We start from the raw sequence: 8,617 nt of genomic DNA, 5'->3' as shown, positions 1-8,617 counted from the left end.
GGTTTGCCCACCTTCCATCCCATCCCACACACAGCCAGCCCAAATACTGCTCTCATCTGGCAACACGGATGAGATCACCAGGGAATGCTTCATGGAAGGATTTTCACATTCTTTCAGAAGAGAGACTACCAGCCCCCAGTGACCCTTTGCCCTGTCAAAGGACCTAGAGGCAGTGATGTTATTTGTGTCCCTGTCGTGGGAACATGGAAAGCCAGAGGCTTGGAGCCCTACCACTGTGTGGTTAACTTGTTGCCATATAGGCAGTGGCTGTGTGCAATTTAAGGAGAGAGAAGAGAACAGTGCCTCTTTCCTGAGCAGCAAATGGAGCCCCAAGGCCTTGCATCTCTGATATCTCCTTCCACAAGGATATTCTTCCCACTTTTGGAAAGCTACACTTGTATGGCAGGCCAGTGTTTGGACCTGAACCCGTACATGTGAATGTGTATGAATGTACATGCATGCCCCAGCATATGTGCAGGACCTGTGCTGCACCACAGCTGCACATTCCCTGGAGAAAAAGCAGGACCCACCTGCTGGTATCTCTGAGGCATGCTGGAGCTGTAAAATATCTCCTGCTCAGACAAGAGATGTGTTCAGCAAGCACAGAGCTGGCAGGTGTGAAATAAACTTGTCGAGCTTAGAATAAAGGAGATGTTAAGGAGACAGCCGAATGCAGAAATGCTCTGATGGGCTCAGGCTGATGCTTCATAGATTATGATAAGGTTGAATTAGAGGAGTGCTAAAAATGTGTGGGAGGCCCTGAAAGATCTGACAGTGCTCTTTAATTGGGGAGAGGCTAAACCCAGCCTTCTCTATCGCAATGTATCACCCTCATTAGTGAGCCGAATTGTAGGACGGTTGTAGGGCAGTGTGTTTATGCCCATTGTGCAGGTGAGGAATCTGAGGCATATGGAGACAAGTAAATCATACAGTATATGTATGGCAGACAGGGTCAAAGCCTGGTGTCCTAGGCTGTACTTCCAAACAACCAGACCTCAGATCTTCCTAAGTGGCTTTAATTCAATTTGCTTCCTTATCAGAGGGCAGATGGAGCACCTTGGGGGAAGGATGGCTGCTGCCATCCCACAGAAACTCCTTAGCAAGGAAAGGCAAAAGTCAGGAGGTCAGAGCTACCTGTGATATGTGAGAAACAAGGTTCTGTGTGTTGCTCGCTCTGTCAAGGTAAGAACAGCCACCAAGGTCATTTAAGAACACCGGCACAGAATGCTTGCACCGAGTGGCACGTGGACAATGGGCTCAGTCTCCCCACATGGGGTACATTACAGAATATGCAGCCCAGCTGTTTCTGTATTAAACTGGAGACTGCTATTATCCATTATACTATCAAGAAGCTTGTATTATTATTCCATCAGTCTGTTTCCTCCTGCTATGGGCAGAGTTCACTTAAGACTTCATCAGATCTTGGTTTAAATTCAAAAGATAATGGTCCATGTCTCAGGTATTTATATGATTTCCAACTCTGTGTCTGAGCATCTCACACTCTTTAATATAGATGTCCTCACAAAACCTTAAAAAAGCATTATTCCTGTTGGGGAAAAGAGGGATAGGGGAGCTATACAAGTTGTCCAGCGTCACATGGGAACTCCGTGATGGAACAGGGACCTGAACCAGTTCTCTTCAAGGTGGTTCAAGCAAATCACCTTAGCCACAAAAGCACCTTTCCGCACTAAATAATTATCAAGTGTTTAGGGTGAACTGAGCAATTCGAGTGCCTGCTAGTCAGCAAGGAGGAGAACAGGATGCATGAGATCTCGGCGCCTTGATTCTCACCACATTGCACATTGGTAGGGCATGTTCAAAGTCCCTGTGTTGCGCAGGATGGGTGGAAGGGACAAAGCAGAAAGGAAACAGCCTTATCATGAGCTTAATGTCTTAAATTTTTTAAATATCTATTTAAGTTCTGTTTATCTAGAAATGTTTATTATCCCAGGCTGTGATAAGACACCTGGAATTAATGCGATAAAACACATGGATTATAATCCACCTAGAATTAATGCGATAAAACACATGGATTATAATCCTTTATAATCTCTGCCCAGGCAGCCATTTATGGCTCACAAAACAAGTCTGACTAACTGTTTTAGCTGTATAAGGCTTCTAGATGGAGGGGTAAAATTCCACATTTTCACCAACAAAGGTGACAAAATGTACCAGCTCATCCCCCAGCAGTCTTAGCAACAAATATCAATCTATATTGGAAAAGCTGGCCCCTAGCTATGCATCTGACAGCAGCTGGTGACATTATTCCTGGTGTGTGTGTGCGTGTGTGCGCGCGCGTGTGTGTGTGTGTGCGCGCACATGCTTACAGCCAAGATGTAGGAAAAGGGAAGGGATTCACACAGACTGAAGGCTGCAGGGCCAATCCTGTAAAAGGACAGGCATGGAAGGCTTCAGAAAGATTTCCCCCAAATCACACAGAGGAGCAGACTAAGACTACCATGGACTCTGGCCATCCAGGCATCTGTGCTGTGACTGGCAGGGATTGGGGATGACAGGCAAGTATGCACCGAGCATAGAGTTCTTTTCGGTCAGCCAAATGTGAACCATCTGGCTCCATCCTTTCCTATTTCCCAAGCAAAGCATCTCTACAGCATGTGTGACAACAGGCTAGATCATTTAGGCTGGCTCATGCAGACCAGTCCCACTCTGAGCAAGGGGCAGCTATGACATTACTCACTGTCCAGGTCCAGAATTGAAAGAAAGACCTGTCCAGGTCAATTTCTTTCCTGAACACTGAAAGACATAAGAACTTACTGTCCCTAGTCACATACTTTCTATGATACTACTGCAGCCAGGAAATAAATCAGTGCATGAGAGAAGGGGTAAAGTTTCTCTACAGTATTTTCTAAACGTCTTCCCTGCCAGCGTATCCCACTAGTCAAAACCTGTGAAATAGCTGCCAGAGTTCAGGTGAATAAAACCACTGCAGACAGCAGAGAGGAAATATTCGTCTTTATACTGAAATTAAATTCCAGTGACACTTTTCTGAAAAAACAACAGAATATATAAATATGTATGGTATGTAGATACCAGAGGCTGGTATGGGTCAAGGCTTGTTCTTTCTCCGCAGGAACTGTTCCACTTCACCAGGTAAATGATACCTTACTTAGATTTTCCAAGACAATCTGTTTTCCTTAGTGGAAAGAGAAAGGAAATTCAGCTCTAGGGAGCCATATTTTAAGATCATAAAGGGAGTGACGTAAAAAGGACCAAATCCAGCAATTTCATACTCAACCAGTCTCTGAGTGCATGGAATCTTTCAAAACAAATTCCATTTAGAAACAGTTCTGCTCACAGAGCCTCCCCTCTCTGCACTTTCTATATCCCTTTTAAATTCCCAAAGACACTCCAGGCAAAATGGATCTTTCAATGCTTGCAAGTTCATTTGCTACTATACAGTTTATTCAACATGCAGTCAGGCCAGTAAACAAGCTCATGCTCCTCCTCAAATCCCAGGAGGATCTGGATGTTTCTGCTGAAATGATCAGCAGCAAAATAATGAGTAATGTTACCATTTAAATTGCCATCCTGAGGCTCTGGTATTAATGCCAAATAAAACAAATGGGAGCAGTTATTGTCGCTCATACAGCCCTTGGCTGGATTGTATTCAGAGGGTTTTCTCTGCAGCAAGAAAAGTAAGGAGGCTGAACTTTTTTAAAACAAAGCTCCACTTTGGCAGGATTTGAAACACTGGATGGGACTGGTTCAGTCCAAGGAAGGGTTTCATATGGCTGGTGACAGAAAATCAAAACATGACAGATGACTTTGAGCAAGGGGGATAAAGGGCAAGAGCAGATGAACTTGTGAACACCAGTGATGCTATTTACTGAAATATCTTTTGCTATAAAGAGTAAGTGAAAATAATAATAATACTGAGCATGTCCCTAGAACTTTCCATTCTCATAGTACTAATTGTAGTCTACTAGCATGTGAAAAAATGCCTGATACAGAAATAGAAATGCATCTAAACGTAATATGTCAAGTGGCTGCCACTCAACTGACTTCCTCATTTAACAAAATGCTTCTTTGGAACTTTTCTCCAGGGGTACCAGAAGCCCTTTGGGGCTGACACTTCATCCCCTGTGCATAGGCATGCGTGCACAGAGGTGTGGAGAAAAGAGTGCTCTGGCAGGTGTCCCTTACAGAGGTGGACAAGCTTGATGCCTGGTGTTACACACCCCAGCTGCTGCATTACCTAGGCAAAAGAAAGGCTAAGCATCAACTTTGCTATCCCTTACCTTGCATTAGCTTATGGCAGAAGACCCTTGGTTTTGCTTTCAAACATTTTTTTGTGTTTCTTTTAGGTTGGCTTAAATAGCTGGAATCCCAGCTGGAATACATCGGGGACGGGATATTACTGAAGCTGCATGATTTGGGATCTTCCTAAACTGGAGGGAGCAGAGAGAGCTGATGCACACATGGAGCATTCAAAGTATGGTGAGAAGGGGAGAAAATTTCTGTGTTAGCATTAAGGCCCCTGCTATACATTACGTGTATTATGCAATTAATGGGCTAATCGTGCAATAAATGTAGACGGGCCACACATACAAAGTAAGACTGACCACAAGTACAAAGTAATTATCACACAATTAGCTGGTTAACTGTGAAATAAATTTAAACCAAAGTAATTAGCACATGATAAAATTGACTATCCAGCTATAAAAACAGCAACCAGTTATAAAGTTAGTGCTTGAACATGTGTATCAACTCTAGCTGCTTTCTATCCAGCTTTAATTTGAACGTCATTCTAGCAGGACCTTTAGCCACACAGCCTAAATACCTCCCAGGCACCTGAGCACAGGAGTGCCAGCCTTGCACAATGTTCCAGTTTGTAAGGAAGCTGCTTCAAAATCTTGTCTCGCAAGCTCCAGTAAGAGTTAGAGCACAACACACCAATGAAGTGGAGGCAGCAGGCACTGGAAGGTACAGTCAAGACCTTAATTCTGTGAAACTGGTGCAGTTGCTTCAGACAATTGGAAACTACACACGGGGCTGGAGGCCAGAAACGTGCCTGGTAAGAATCCTTGAGGCACTGATGTCTGGGCAATTTCAGCAGATCATTCCCCTGATAAAGCTTGATCTGGCCTGTACCATGTTACCTGCTTGCCTGTTAGCTTATGGGAATGAAGCACAATCAGGGACAGGCCTGAACCAGCATCTGGGTGGCCCAAACTCAGTGGGCTTGTGGACCCAAGCTGTGCAGCTTAGGCTGTTCTCCAGGACAGGGCTCAGACTGGGCCCGCAGATAGAAATGCCCTCAAACAGAGAATGTCCAGATCCAGATATACACGCTGCTGCTCACTCCCATCTCTAGGATATGGCCTATGAGATCCAGGAATATCAGCAGACCAGACTGGGTTTATGCATATACCTGCAAGCCCAGGAAATGCCGGGGATTTCATGAGGGCTATTTGATTACAGTGCTCAAAAATAGAAAAAAACCAGATGTACCCCTACAAGCTTAATTACAGAAAGCCAGGTACTACTGTTCATTAGCTACTGGAGGTAACCAAGCTGGAAGGGGTTAACCCAGATGACTGCCCCCTCCCTTTCCACACACAATTGACTTCCTAAAATCCACAATCTCCCTCCCTACTCTTGCAGAAGAGGTCTGCTTTCCTCCCATTCCCAACCTTATCCCCTTGCCCCCACTGCATGACCATAGGCGACAGCTCTGCACAGGGGCTGCCAGGAGCGCATGCTAGTTAGATAACAAAGTACCAGAACTTGGCTGAAGACTTGTAAGGAGAAGGCAGGGGAGGCCGTGAGTCCTCTCCTCCAACTCTCCACTCAGCTCAGTCTTTCCTGAGCCATGGCTGTCACTTTTCCAACCTCTTCTCCTTCTTTGTTTGATTTATCCTCCTTTTTGTTGTGGGTGGAAAGGCTCCAGCTCCTGAGAAGCCAGGAGAGATGCTGCCTTCTGTAGCTCCTGGCATATCTCTGTAGTGAGGGAGTCCAAAAGAGAGCTGTTTGTGAGAGGCTCTTCTCTGGGGCTGGTGGGAGATGATGGGGGGAAGGAAGGGGATGCCCTCTACAAGGGAAGCAGAAAAGCAGTGAATGCTGGGGTCTGGTTACAGTCTCTGGTGGGACCCTCCCTCAAAGACGTTGCTTGAGAGGGAGGTAAGGATACTGGCATGGGGCAGAAGGTGCCCCTCCTGGCCTGCTCAAGGCACTCTTGTATCAAGCCGGTTTTACAGAGCTGAGGCCTAAGCTCAAGGTATAAAGCTGGGACCTGGCTGCTGTTACTTTCACTTAAAAAGGTTTTGGCTGCAACTGCAGCCCCAGCCCAGCTGTCATTCTGCACCAGTGGGGCCAGCATCACATGTACACTTGCTTTTCTGCTTTCTGAGGGCCTACTTCTGAACACACTAGCAGATGCCCCCTTCTTCCTGTGTATTCTCATATTTTTAGCTCCTGAAATCAGTCAGAGTCCCGTCCCCACCGCCCTGTCTCCTGGGTTTCTATCCAGGGCCATCTCAGCTCTCTCCTGGACTTGTTTATCCATGCAGCTATCAAAGAGTTAGTATACTCTGCCTGCAGCTTGCTCAGCTCAACAAAAGCCCATCTGGAGACACCTGGTGCAAAGTACAGACCCATTAACCCATGGCAGGAGATGGAGTGCTTTAAGCCGCCTCTGCCTGCTGAGCTGTGCTCTGCACTAAACAGCAGGCCAGCTTAATACCTTTTCCTGCCTTCTCTGTGCCAAGCTGCAGGTCTGATGGGAAGGCATCCTATCCTGAGACTTTCTAATGCCACCTGTATGCCACACTATGCTCTTTTCCAAAAAGGCGCATCAGCCCAGCACCTTCCTCTCTTCTCTGTGCCAAGCCAGGCTCAGCTTCGGAAGTAGCACTTCCCACTGATACCATAAGTTTCAACTCATTTTCCACCTTCCCATCAAGCCAAGTCAGAAATGCTCCTGTTTTGCACCAGCTCTTTATCCCACAGAAGGCCTCTGCCCTTCGCTGAGTGAATGCTTTCCTCCTCCTTGCCTCTGCTAAAGGCAGGGGGAGGGGGAAGTATCAGATTTTCTTGTGAACTCCTCACACTGAAAACATTTGCTTTGAAATTACCAGCTAGGACCTTTTTCCTGCGATGCAGTGGCCCTCTTGAAGAAAGGGGCTGAGGGAACTGTCAATTTCTTCTGAAGCTATTTAGGACATTTCCAGGCCCTTTCTGAGCTGCTCTCAGAAATTCCCACCCCCCCAGACACAAAGGCAGACAGAGAAACATTGTTCACTAGTTCAGAAACTTAGCCCAGGCTCAGCATCTTCTGAAGTTTCAGATGAATGGAGGCAAGTTTTCCTGCAAGTGTCAGCTCTCTGGGGCCACGCCACGATTCTCAACTTGTGATAAAGCTGAACTCTAGAAGTGTTGTGTATGGACCTGGAGCCAGGGCGGAGGGTGATGCAGAGAAAAAACATCTGTCTCCCTTCATTTTTTCTGGTGCCTTCTTACAGCCAGCTGTAGCACTTTTCCACAGGGATGGATGATTGCTGAAAGTGAGCTTAGAAATCTCACTATGGAGAAATCCTTGGGGAGTCGTGAGTCTGCTGCATGGTGAGCTGTACTTCCCCCCTGCTCATACAGTTGACTTTTACCCCTTTATAGTGAGCAGAGATGTGCTTGTTGCTGGCTCAGTCATGGCTCAGCAAGGTGGTAAAACATGGGCAAGCTGACCCCAGGTGTGATCCAGGCATCCTCTGGTCTTCAGTGCTGGTGTTGCCCACAAAGCACTCCCTGTCCACCATGTGGCACAGGACAAAGGGGAAAGTCATGAGCATAGGTCTGCCCATTGGAGTTCTGACTGCCATAAGGCCCACATCATAGTGCTCCCTGCTCTAAGGATGCAGGCTCCTCTCGCTTCCTTTTCCTCTGCCTCTCTTGCTTGGCCCGCCAGCAGACGTAGGCAGCCACTAGTAGGCCCACGCCAAAGATCAAGGTGGCCACTGAGACCACCTTGGCAATGTCCATCTGTGGCCCATTAATGGTGAAGGTGATGCAGGTTGCTGCTATGCCAATGACCAGGGAGACGATGCCAAAAGGAAAGATGCATCGGTACCAGGATTTCTCAGTCCCTCCTGTGGCCAGCGCCAGCTTGTTAAGGGTAGCTGTGGAGTCCGTGGTTGCGGTCAGAGGCAGCCCTGGTTTTCCTCCTTGGAGGCAAGTGAGTGAGTTGGACTTGCAGCCCATCATACTGGCAAGAAAAGCAAAAACAATCCAAACAACACTAGGGAGGCTCGGCCGTGGACAGCCCTCACGTCATGCACTGCTGTCTTCGCTGTGAGTATAAGGAGGCAGAAAAGGTCCTACATGATGTGGCTTTGTCTTGCAGCTTGGTGCTTCTGCTCCTCGGACAGCTGACTGCCTCTTGCTTTCTGCTCTCTGCTTGGGCTTGCTGACTCTTTTGCTGTTGCACTGAGTGGGGATTGGCTGGTGGGAGAAGTGATATCATGCCTGTGGGAGGGAGCCACTGCAGGCTCCAAGCCTGTTAACCCTTTCAGAGGTCCGGGCCAGGCACTTGCCTGGAGCCCCTGCAGGAAAACTCTGCAAGTGAGTTTTCACTGTTCTGTTTTGCTTTCACCTCTCTAATGCT

The 8,617-nt window shown here is 47.2% G+C and overlaps 1 long non-coding RNA gene across 1 annotated transcript; it reads right to left on the bottom strand.

Moving 5' to 3' along the window:
• Positions 1–2,958: 2,958 nt before the first annotated feature.
• On the bottom strand, positions 2,959–8,396 carry LOC112550326. The gene is made up of 2 exons (XR_003094110.1): positions 5,743–8,396; positions 2,959–3,154 (listed from the first exon to the last, which is right to left on the bottom strand). It is a non-coding gene; the product is annotated as an uncharacterized LOC112550326 (long non-coding RNA).
• Positions 8,397–8,617: the final 221 nt, after the last annotated feature.

The sequence above is a fragment of the Alligator sinensis genome, unplaced genomic scaffold (assembly GCF_000455745.1).
Source record: "Alligator sinensis unplaced genomic scaffold, ASM45574v1 scaffold404_1, whole genome shotgun sequence".
Lineage (NCBI taxonomy): Eukaryota > Metazoa > Chordata > Crocodylia > Alligatoridae > Alligator > Alligator sinensis.
This window is presented reverse-complemented; position numbering and strand designations above follow the sequence as displayed.